Source organism: Zosterops lateralis (assembly GCF_965231275.1).
Source record: "Zosterops lateralis genome assembly, chromosome: 14".
NCBI classification, from domain to species: domain Eukaryota; kingdom Metazoa; phylum Chordata; class Aves; order Passeriformes; family Zosteropidae; genus Zosterops; species Zosterops lateralis.
Window position 1 is genome coordinate 17,691,144 of NC_139774.1, and position 12,014 is coordinate 17,703,157.

Here is a 12,014-nt window from a genome sequence, read left to right on the forward strand (position 1 = left end):
AACCGCAGCTGGGCACAGCTGGATGGGGCGGGGCACAGCTGGATGGGGACAGGCAGAGCTGGATGGGGACAGCACAGCTGGATGGGGACAGGCACAGCTGGATGGAGAACAGGCACAGCTGGATGGGGAACAGGCACAGATGGAGGGGGCGGGCATAGCTGGATGGGGATGAGCACATCTGGATGGGGAGGGGCACAGCTGGGACACAGGGCAAAGAGAGGATGATGGCCATGCCGGGGCACATCTGGAGCCGGGGCACAGCTGCTCTGGCTGTGGCACATCTGGCAGCCGCAGGGTATGTGAGGCCCGTGCAGGTGAGGCTGCAGCATCCACAGCTGGAGCACATCTGGGTGGCAGCGGGTACAGCTGTCCCTGGGCACAGTTGGTGTCACACCAAGGGAACATCTGGTGGCCCTGGGGATCCCCCAAAGCCACTGCAGCTGCTCCAGGTTCTGCTCCTGCAGGAGCACAGGGGGGGTCAGGGCTCTGCCCCTGGGAGCCAGGGGGGAGCCTGGGCCTCACTAAGGTCCTCTTGCCCTCCCTGAGCTCTGCCAGAGCTGTCCCTCGCCCAGGCAGGCCCAGGACAGAGATTCTGTTTGGCTTTGCCCTGGTCCTGGAGGTGACTCTCAGTCCCATCTCCTCCACCAGGATCCCTCTGGTGCTCCCCAGCCCGTTTCCCAGGAGGGAGCAGCCCCTCCTGAGGAATGACTCCCAGCCTTTGTATTTTAACAAATGACCCGAGACACTGACCCCAGCGTTGTTTACTCGGCTGGGCATTAGCTCAGAGTCAAGAGCTGCCTCCCAAAGGGCTCTCCTGGATACCCTGACCAAGCCAGGCCTCTGCTGTAATTACATTCCAGGGAAAACAGACATCTCCTGATTCATTTAATATGTGCCATGTTGCATTTAGATATGTAACAGAAGCCCCATTACCTTAAAAGTCCTGCTGTTATCAAGTACTGACTTAATTACAGTTTTATCTAAAAATAGCTCCAGTTAGCTTGACAGAATCCATTTGTCCCCCTCCCCTGGCCAGTGATGTTTCCTCCCTGCAGTTCCTGCTCCATCATGAGCAGCCTCAATCCCCTGCCACAGCCTGTTCCAAGAGCTGCTGAGATCCCACCAGCAGTTTGTTATTCCCTCATCACAATCTTCCAAAACTTACCAAAAAAACAGAATCACGGACTCGTGGAATGGTTTGGATTGGAAGAAACCTTAAAGCCCAAGTTGTTTCAGCTCCTGCCATGGGCAGGGACAACTCAAACTGTCCCAGGTTGCTCCAAGCCCTGTCCAACCTGGCCTTGGACACTTCCACAGCTGCTCTGGGCACCCTGTGCCACTTACATATCAATACAAATATATTAAAATATATATACATATATAAATATCTACACACAGAGAGCCTGGGAGGCTCCTCAGGCTCAGGTTATGCAGCTCTGGGTGCTTTTTAACCTTTCTGACCTCGGGAGCTGCTGCCACCCCGGGAATTCCTGCGGGGCAGGGTGTGGTGCATCACCCTCTGCTCCTTTGCCATGTCTGCTGTCCTTCCAGGTGAGGCCTGGAGACACTGTCTGCTCATCAGCATCACTTTCCTCTTTCCTCTGATTGTTGTGTGGTTTCCAGAGCTTTTGTAGCTGCCCCACTTCCCTGGAAGCCAAGCCAAGGCAGCTTTCTCCCCACCTGGGAAGGAAAAGGCTCCAAGCAGGGTCTGTCATCAGCAGAGGTGGCTCTGAAGGAAAGGTGGCAAAATCCCATCTATGAACATCCCCTCAGAGCTGTCCCAGCTGCTCCCTGGGCTGTGCTGGGCACTGTCTTGGCTTTTATTTTATTTCCCATGTGCTTGACAAGAGGCACAGAGTTTTCTCTCCTCGTTTTGGCACAAGCAGGGTGTGCCCTGACACTGCCAGGGGGGCTGCACCAAGGATGGATGGACCTGGAGGACCCCAGCTCTCCTGTGTGCCACTGGTGGATGTTCCCTTCCCTCTCTGCCTCAGAAGGTTTTTTCTGCCTTTCTGGGTGAGGGAGAGCAGCCCAGGATCCCCCAGTGGTGGCTCCCTCAGCAATGTCAGCCCTGCTGGATTTTCTGATCCGAACCCATGAGGAAAACACAACTGGGGCTACTGTGTCTGAGGGCTGCTCCAGGAGATATCTCACCACCCAAAATCTCCAAGAATTCTCCATTTTGTCTTTGTCAGCCCAGCTACTTGTGCAAACAGTGTCCAGCCAGGGCTGGGCACACAAAGCAAGGTCGGTTATGAGCCGTTCTCCTGGAACAGAGGCACTTGGAGCCGGCACAAAGGGATCTCTGTCTCTCCCCTGCATTGGCATCCTGGCAATTAACCCGGGAAATTGCAGCTTGGCCTTGTCCTGGGCTCTGGGAGTGGGGCAGGGGGCGGCTGGCCTGGCTGGGGGCTGCCTGTGCTGGGGCTGCACGGGGACAGGGAGAGGCCAGAGCCCGACTGGGAAGTGCCAAAGGAATGGGAAACTCGCCTGCTGCCAGGAAAAGTGAGAGAAATCATTTGGGTTTCTGCGCTGAAATGGGTTTAAGAGATGTATGTCCAAAAAACCCAGAAAAAATAGGGGTCACCTCATCAGAGCATCATGGAAGAGCCTGAGCTGGAGGGATCCATAAAAATCATTGAGTCCAACTCCTGGCCCTGCATGGGACATTCCCACAAATCACAGCAGGGATCAAACGTGGGCAGAAACCCCGGGCTGGTCCCATCCCAGTGGAGCAGAGTGTCACCCATGGGGACAGGAGTGCCAGGCAGGCACCCAGCCCTGCCCTGCCCTGGCGGGTCCTGCTGCAAACAACAACCATCAGAGCCAAACACAAGGGCTGCTGAGGCAGATAATGTGCAGGCACAGGCTGTGACAGCCCGCTCGGGTCTGTCCCTGCACTGTCACCACCGTTATAAACACAATAATTGGGTGCCCAGGCTGGTGTATGTGCAGGGGAAGTACTTCTGAGTAATTAAGAAATATTCTGCTTTTGGTTTGCCGCTGCACTTCCCACAGAAAAAAAGTGAGTGAGAGAGGAAGCCAATTTAAAAATAATTTTTAATTTTTTGTTGTTGTTTAATATTTTACATTGTAAAGTCCCTGGCAAAGCTCTCTGCAGCTGATAAAGGCACGAGGAGTGAGGGAATTAAAGGTATGAAAGGGAAAGCAATGAGGAAGGGTGTAAGCCATGCTTAAAGGGTATTGTAGAAACCACAGCTCACCCCAGCCCAACTCACTAGGAAACAAATATTTAATTGTACAGTAAATAACATATTTTTATGGATACAAACCAAATCTCAGAAGCCACATGAATATAAACAGGGATGGGATGAGATGAGCTCAGCCCTTGGGCCTCCTGCATCTGCCATGGGATGGGGACAGCAAGGGGACAAGAGCAGGAGGGGAATGAACAAGGACAGACCCCCGGGACAGCACAGCTGGATGGGGATGGCACAGCTGGATGGGGTGGGCACAGCTGGATGGGGGATGGCACAGCTGGATGGGGATGGCACAGCTGGATGGGGTCGGGCACAGCTGGATGGGGATGGCACAGCTGGATGGGGTGGGCACAGCTGGGGCACAGGGCAAAGAGGGGGTTTCCCTGTTACCTGGAAATTGTGACTGGTGTTTGGGGGACAGCTCTGCAGGGAAATGAACCACAAGCAGGATTGGAGAGGAGAGTGTTGTGAGGGGATGGGAGCTTTGATGCTGCCCCTGGCACTGGGCTGGGCACAGGCAGGGTGGGCAGTGGTGCCCCTGGGCTCCCCTGGGGCTGCTCTGGGCCCCCCTGGCAGTGCTGCAGTGCCCCTGGGATTCCCCAGGTGCCCACAGTGCCCTCCCAGCAGGTGTCAGATGAGGAGCTCCCCGGGCACTGGATGTTTTTAACGGCCAAGGGAATTGCTCCCCATCATCATCAGTGTCTTATCTGCACGTTTCAAGGGCATGTCCTGTGCCAGCAGAGCTGTGAAAGCAAACACGGAGCAGAGCCTGGGCTGGCTCTGTGAGGTGAGTGTGAGGCTGAGTGTGCCTGTCCCGGGTCTGTGACTGTCCCTGTCCCTGTGCCACCAGGACACCTCACACCGCGCCCTGGAGCAGGTGAAATGTGTCCCTGGAAAATAATTGAGGCGATGAGGATAATTTTGCTCTGTTGCTGCCACAGCTGTCCCCTCCGACGCAGGTTGTGTCCCCGTGTCCCCAGTGCTGACGGGTGGGGACAGGCAAGACAGGACACACAGACAAGCTGGCGCAGGGACACATGGACAGGCTAGTCCTGGGACATATGGACAGGGTGGCAGTGGGACACACAGACAAGTTAGCACAGGGACAGATGGACAGGGTGGCAGTGGGACACACGGACAGACTGGCCTGGGACACACGGACAGGCTGGCACATGGACACAAAGACAGGATGGCACTGGGACAGATGGACTTGCTGGCACATGGACACACGGACAGGCTGACAGTAGGACACACAGACAAGTTGGCAGTAGGACACACAGACAAGCTGGCACAGGGACAGACAGACAGGCTGGCACAGCTCCCTGTGGGGCACCTCCTTGCTTTTATTCCTATAATCATTAACTTTAAAAAACACTAATCCGTTTTCTGGTTTTTCTCCCCTTTTCTGGGAAATCAGCCGGGCTGCAGCCTTTCCATTCCTGCCCTTCCAGCTCCTCCAGCCTGCCTGGCTCAGCCCTCCAGGGATTTCCCCACCATCCCCAGCCCTTGGGGACCTTCAGGGTGACCCTCTTGCTCTGCCACCCTTCCTCTGACACCCCAGAGCAGAGGACAAAGGACGTGCAGAGCCAGGGACAGGCAGAGGCCACTCAGAGCACGGTGACACCCCGGGGGTGCAGTGACACTGGGGCTGCAGGCTCAGGCAGGGGGAGCCCAGCCCCAGGAACAAACCCTTTGTCTGGGTTTCCGGGCACGGCCGGGACAGTTAGTGGGGATTTCCACAGGAATTTCGAGAAGCTGTTTGAAGATATTTTTATGCAGGAAAGGCAGAGGCCTTGCCTAATTATGAGAATTAAAAACGATTTGCACTGAAGCCAACAGTGGGGAGTTGCTGTAAAGTGGTCCATGTGTGGGGCTGGTCTCTGAGTGCTGGGGAAAGAAAAAAATCTCCATCCAGATTCCAGGAGCAGAGACAGAAGAAGAGGGAAGGCTGAGGGCTGGGAGCTGAGCAGCACCAGGAGGAAATTACTATTTACACAGGGGGAGGCAGAGCTCACATCCCTTGTATGGGTCGTAGCAGGGCTAATGCACAGCAGACATCCCTGGAGCCCCTCCAAAAAGGAAACTGCAGTTTGGTTTGGGAACTTCTGCTTCTAATTCCTGGAAATACGGCTTCAGCTCAATTTCACAGTGGTTTGTGACATTTTTCCAGTGGTTGTACAAATTTTGGGAAAACATTCCTCTCCTTGGAATTGTCTTGTGGTAACAGAACCCCAGTGAAAGGGGTTGGAGGTTTCAGATGGCTTCACACCCCTCCTGAGGGGCCTGGGAGAAGCAGCCTGGTGTGGATCCTGCCTCCTTAGGGACTGGAATCCTTAGGGATGGGTTGTCTTTGAAACCTTTTATGATGCAGGTGTTGAGCCCTGGGGAGCCCAGAGCTGCCCCTGGATCCCTGCAGTGCCCAAGGCCAGGCTGGACATTGGGGCTTGGAGCAGCCTGGGATGATGGAAAGTGTCCCTGCCCATGGTGAGGGATGGAATGGGATGTTCCTGAATCCCTTTTGTGTCTCTGGGCTTGCAGGTGCTCTCTGGGAAAGGCTCCCCCTCCAGAGGTGCTGCTGGGACAGGGAGCAGTTGCAGGGTGTCGGTGCTGGTGGGATCCAGAGTGGAGTGGGATATAAATGATGCTGCTCTGGCCACCTCCAGCTCATTGCAGAGCTCCTGGCTGGGGCAGCTGTGCTGGTCACCCAGGCTGGGAGCACTGGTGCCTGCTGGAATTCTCTCTGGAGGCACTGGGGTTTGCCTCCAGCTCCTGTGCAGCCACAGATGAGCACTGGGATGGATTTTGGGTGTCTAATGCAGGTGGTGGCCAAACCTTTCCTGCCTTGGCTTTGGGCTTGGTGCAAGTGACACCTCTGGGTGCTGCCTGCTGCTGTTCCAGCCCCAAGGGACACAGCTGAGTTTTTCTGGGCCAGGATGAGGCACTCACAGCCCAGCTCCCTGGGGTCCTGCCTGGTGCTCCCTCTCCTCCCCACAACCTGTGGAAATGTTTATCCACAGAGAATTATGAGACCAAAGCTCCCCTGTAGGACATGGAGAGAGGCTGATCCTTTATGTTTGGGGAGGAAATGAGTGGCAGCTGCTCGGCTGGGCCTTTGAGGGGATTCTGTATTTCTCCCAAAAAGCAGAGTGTTTAGCCTTTCCTGACAATGAAACTTTGTCATCTTTATAATTAACCCTGTTATTTAAATACTTCTTCCATGGATATCATTCCATAGCCCTTGGTTCCTCCACTTTTCCATTTCAGCTTCCTGCAGTGCAGTGACTCCCAGGGGCGTGACTAATTTCACTTTTCCATTTAATTGAGGGCTTGTTTCTGACTTTGTGTGTTTAACTGTAGCTTGGCCAGCTGCTCGATGCCTTGTCACTGCCCAAAATGCACCTGTCAGGCCTTTTCTTTGCCTCCCAGGGAATTTAGAGAACATCTATGACCAGCTCTTTTTTCCAAAATCATTTCCATCACGGTGATATGTTGTGGGTTTTCTGTATTTTGTGCTGTGTGTTCACCTCCTTCCTTAAGGAATTCACCTAAAAAATCCCAAGCTTGAAACTTGTTGGGGATTAGGTATCACTTCTATTTTTCTGTCAGTAAGGGCGTCCCTGAGGGCCTGTGGTGATGTTTCCTTTGCCACTTTTCTGGCAGTTATAGGGAGTGGATTTCTTTCTTCTCTTCACTTGATAAATATCCACCACTCTGTTCTGCAGAATCCTTGTGCCAGGGATGCCTGGATGGAAGAGGAGCTAGTGAAGATTTTGGACAGCACAATGAAGGGTCAGGGATGAAGGGAATGATGATGATGATGATGATGATGATGATGATGATGATGATGATGATGATGATGATGAAGCCCACCCTCCTCTCAGGATGAAATGTAACCTGGACCATGGGCCAGGGGACAGTGATCTTCAGCACCACTGACCCTGTCTTTGCCTGGAAGGTGACTAAATATACAAATATATGTGTGAAAACAGTGGAGTGGTGGCTGCCCCATCCCTGGAAGTGTCCAAGGCCAGGTTGGACAGGGGTTGGAGCACCCTGCTGCTGTGGAAATTGTCCCTGCCCATGGCTGGAACTGGATGATTTGGAAGCTTCCTTCCAACCCACGCTGTTCTGTGGAGTTGTGTGTCCTTCCTGCATCATGTTAAATGTGCCAAATGCCTCCAGACAATCCCAGCTCCCTGAGCCAGAAATGTGCCACCCTCATCTTTGTGCTGGAGCAACCCTGACATCTCCAGGAGCTGTGACCCTGCAGCCACCACTTCCCTGGTGTGTAACCCAGCCTGAGTGGGGCTGCCACAGGCCTGATAATGCAGAGCTTTGTTCTGTCCCACATGTGTGCACAGCCCTGGTAACATTTACAGTGGGAATGCTGCTCCCAAGGGAGACAGAGAAGGGTCATTGTGGCTCCAGTCAAACAGGGGTTTGTGCTGCTGGGAAACTGAACCTCTGCAATGCCCCAATGAGGCACTGCTCTTTAAAATAATGTTTCTGGTTTGTAAGTTATTCTGTGTCCCATTCCTGGCCAGAACAGGGTGAGCACAGACCCTCAGCATGGCAGTTCTAAAAGCTGCTTCAGCATAAGGCTCTCAGGGTGCCTTTGATCACTGGTCATCAATGCCACCACTGAGTTATGGGGACACAAAGCAGACATTGAGAGTGGAAGGCAGGCTGCAGCACCCTGAGGATCATCCTGGAAACAAAAGTCAAACTTGACATCAGGCAAGCAAAAGGCACAGGGGTTTGTGAGTATCCCTGAGGAGGATCCTGGTTCAGGGTCCTGCCAGCAGGCAGGGTTGGGGTCACACATTGGGACAGGAGGAGGGAGGTTTGCAGTTGGACAGGAGTTGGAGCAGTGTTTGAATCTTAGTAAAGTAATAAAAATGTAAGTTAGCTGCCCCTGAAATTGGGGAAGGGGGAGACAAGCAGCACTCGGGGGAATTGTGCCAAAATCCACAGAGCTGGGCAAATGCCCCCCGTGCAGTGTGACAGGGCAGAGCTGGGGCAGCCCAAGGGCCAGGGGCACACACAGCTGCCCAGTGTCCCAGCTGCAGAGCACTGAGAACTTTTCTGCTATTTTTAACAAGGAATCAAAGGAAACAAACCTTCCCCGCCGGATAAAAGCACAAGCCCCAGGAACCTCCCTCCAGGCTGAGGAGTGTCCCTGTGCTCCCTGCACCGGGAGCTGGCTCCTGCTCTATCTGCTCTGACAGCTGCCAGGGAGATGAAAGGGAACTGTGTCTCTTCCAGAGACAGCTCCCCTCGGATGCACAGCCCTGGGGCTTTGTCCTGGAGATTCCTGCTCTCCTTGGTGCTCCCAGATCTCCTGGAGGCACTTCCCAGGCTTGGCACAGCAAGGACCTGGGCAGGTCCAGGCAGGTGTGAGTGTGGCACAGCACGAGCAGGAGGTGAAGCCAATTAATTAAAATAGATAAGAGGCTCATCAGCTACAGCAACTCATGGCCCAAGGCGTTGAGTGTGGGTTCAGGGACCTGGAAAGGAGCTGGATGTGGAGATGGTTGTGGCACCACAGGCTGACTAACAGGAGATGGCGTTGATATTTCTGTTCTACAGGAAACCAGTTCCAAACCTGTGGTGTCTGGGGAGACTTGGCAGCACAAATAGCTAATGATAATGCAAAAAAATCATGGGAGGTTAATGAGTGTGAGCTGGGAGCTGAAGAGAATTTGGGAGCAGAGACCCCCAGCCCAGTTTGCTTTTCATTTCAGGGGATGTGTCCCCCTGCAGAGGCTGGGCTGTGTCACTGCTGTTCCCGTCTCCTGTCTCGTCTCACCCACCCCTGCAAATCTGCCTGCGGGCCAGGAGGAGTGACTGCAAGGAGAAAAGTGAGCTGCAGAAGGGGAAAAAAAAAGGAATCGAGTAGGTGGAAATTCATGTGTGACTGTGAGAGGTGCAACGCAGTGAGGGAAAGTACTGTTCCACTCTAAAATATATATATATATATATATATATATATCTAAAATCATGTTCTATGGAGAGCTCGTGAGTGCAGGCAGCACTGTCACGCTGAGGGTGTCACTGAGGCTGCTGGCTGCAGTCACAGGGAGAGGTGTCAAACAGGAATATACCCACAGCACATTCCCAGCACAGCATGGGAGAAGGGGAAGCCCTTGGTGTCTACCCTGGAGTTGTATTCACAGCCAACGAAAGGTCCAAGGTCAAGGATCAGATCTCTTGGAGGGTTGTCAGTACAACAGGTCAATACTTGCCCTTTGGTTTACAACAGGGAATTAATTGAAGGGGATCCATTATGATGCTCTATTGCATTATCTGGTTTGTTTTTTTGTCATAAACAATGCCTCATCTGTGTCTACCCCAATAAAAAGAGTCTGGGAGCAGGGAAGATGTGAGTGTGATCCACAGCCACACAATAAGTAGACCTTGAACATTGCTGCCTGAGGGCAATTCCAAGGAAGCTCCTGCATTCTGGCAGTCAGGATGCCCTGCTGGTGTCTCCTGGGGTTTAATGAAATGCATTAGTGCCCAAGCCTCAGTCAGGATGCCCTGCTGGTGTCTCCTGGGGTTTAATGAAATGCATTAGTGCCCAAGCCTTTGGTGGTGTGAGACCTGGAGCAGAGGGTGGTTTTGGGCTGTCCCTCCCCCTGTGACATGGGCTGTGATTTTCACAGCTTTGGGAATGCTGTGGGGACCAGGGCAGCTTTTGGGGAGATCCCTGAGGCAGGATAGTGAGGGGATGAGGCTGCTGAGCTCAGCCCCAGCCTCTCCTCGGGCTCTGTCTCTCCAGGCTGCCCAGAGCCGTGAGATGCCAAGAGCTGACACTGGGACTCAGAGCTGCCTCCTCACCTCCCTCTCCTGCTGTCACTCCGGCTTTCTCTAATTGCTCAATGTAACTGGCACAAAGCTTTCCTGGAGGAGAAGGGGCTCCTTCCGCCGAGTTAGCAATGGATGTGTCACGGGCACCGGTGACAAGTGCAGCCGCTGTGAGGCTGGGCAGGGATGTGGAGGTGGGAGGATGCTGTGCTCGGATGAGGGAGCTGATCCAGCTGAAAGCTCACTCTGGAAAGAATTGCTGTTTTTCAAACAAACTGGTTTAATCCGGCTGGTTTTGTGACCCACCCAGAGATAAGGCTGGTGGCAGGACAGGGCTGGGGCTGAGCTGATGCTGCTGCACTCACAGAACCCCAGACTGGTTTGGGTTGGAAAGGGCCTCAAAGATCACCCAGTTCTCACCCCCTGCCATGGCAGGGACACCTTCCACTGTCCCCAGGCTGCTCCAAGCCCCAGTGTCCATTCCAGGGATCCAGGGGCAGCCACAGCTGCTCTGGGCACCCTGTGCCAGCCCTGCCCACCCTGCCAGGGAATAATTCCTGCCCAAAATCCCATCTAACCCTGTCCTCTGGCAGTCTCTCTCTTCCCTCTGCTTGGCTGTGGCAGCCCCCACCCCTGCACCAGCAGTTATTTGAGCCAGAGTCACCTAATCTAGGTAGAAACTCTCTTTTTACATTTTAATTTTAATGCTGGAGTAGTTTTCTGCGGATGTTCCCTGTGCGAGCGAGCTGTGGGATGTGGTTTGGTGAGCGAGGGGGAATGTGCTAATGTGTGGTCAAGGACAGGATTAGGGCAGCCACAGCTTTCATCTGTGGGCAGGATGTGTGAGCACAGCCCTGCACAGGCTGTGGTCACTGCCTGTGGCCAGGGTTCTGTCCAGTGCTGCTGGATCCCCACACAGTGTCCAGCTGACCTGCCTCACTCGGGGTGAGACAACCCAGCTGCTTAAAACAATAAATCAGAGCAGGCAAATATGGCAGGGATTACAGAGGGATGAAAGCTGTTGTCATCCACAGGCAGGAGGATGTGAAAGTCTGGGGTGTTTGTTTGCTTATTTTCCCTTTCAGTGATAAATGTCCTCAGGAATGTGGTGAGATTTTTGGGGTGTCCTGTGCAGGGCCATGAGCTGGGCTCCATGATTGCTTCTCAGGATATTCTATGATAGTCTTTTGCAGTTTGGATGCACAATCCCAGGAAAATGGGGCTGGAAGATGTCCATGGCTGTTCCTCCCCACTCCTGCTGCCCTGCTCTGCTCTCACATTTGGAGCTCAAACACAACAAGTGTCTCCTGATGAATAAAGGCAGAAAAAGGGGAGCAGATTCCTCACTGCCTGCCTCAGGCCTCAGTTCCAGTGCTATTTGTGGTGTTTCGTGTGTGGCAGAGCTTTGTGTGGCCTCCATTCTGTCCTCATCAGAAAATGACAGTCTGAGCATAATCCTTTTCTGCGATTCTGGAAAAGAGCTGAAAAAAAAATTTCAATTTCGAGCCCCAGATATTCCCATCCTCTAAGGCAGTGTCCTATAAATCTAGTTACAGGTTCTTCTCCATTAGCAGTGAGTGCTGGAACACTTTTAAATACATACAATGGTGATGGAGAAGGATAAAACTCAAATAGTGCTCCTGTGGCTTTGTGCAGGGTGGAATTAGGGAGCACAATCCAAATAACAACATCTCGTGCTTTATGGGCCTGCCTGCATATGGCGTAAATGACAGCTCATTAAACTTCATATCCTGCCTACAAGATAAGCATGCAATTAGTATTACATCCCTTTTTTATAATTAGGAGGCCTCATCCAAAAAAATGTGGCTCACAAGCCATATTTGAAGGCGGTGACTCAGCCTGAATTAGGGCTGTGGTGTGAGGACGGAGAGAATCGTGCTTTGGAGGATTAAAAAAACAAACAGAGACAAAAGGTTGAGCTGGTGTCAGGTTCCTGTGCCCGCATCTAACTGCTGGAAAACACAG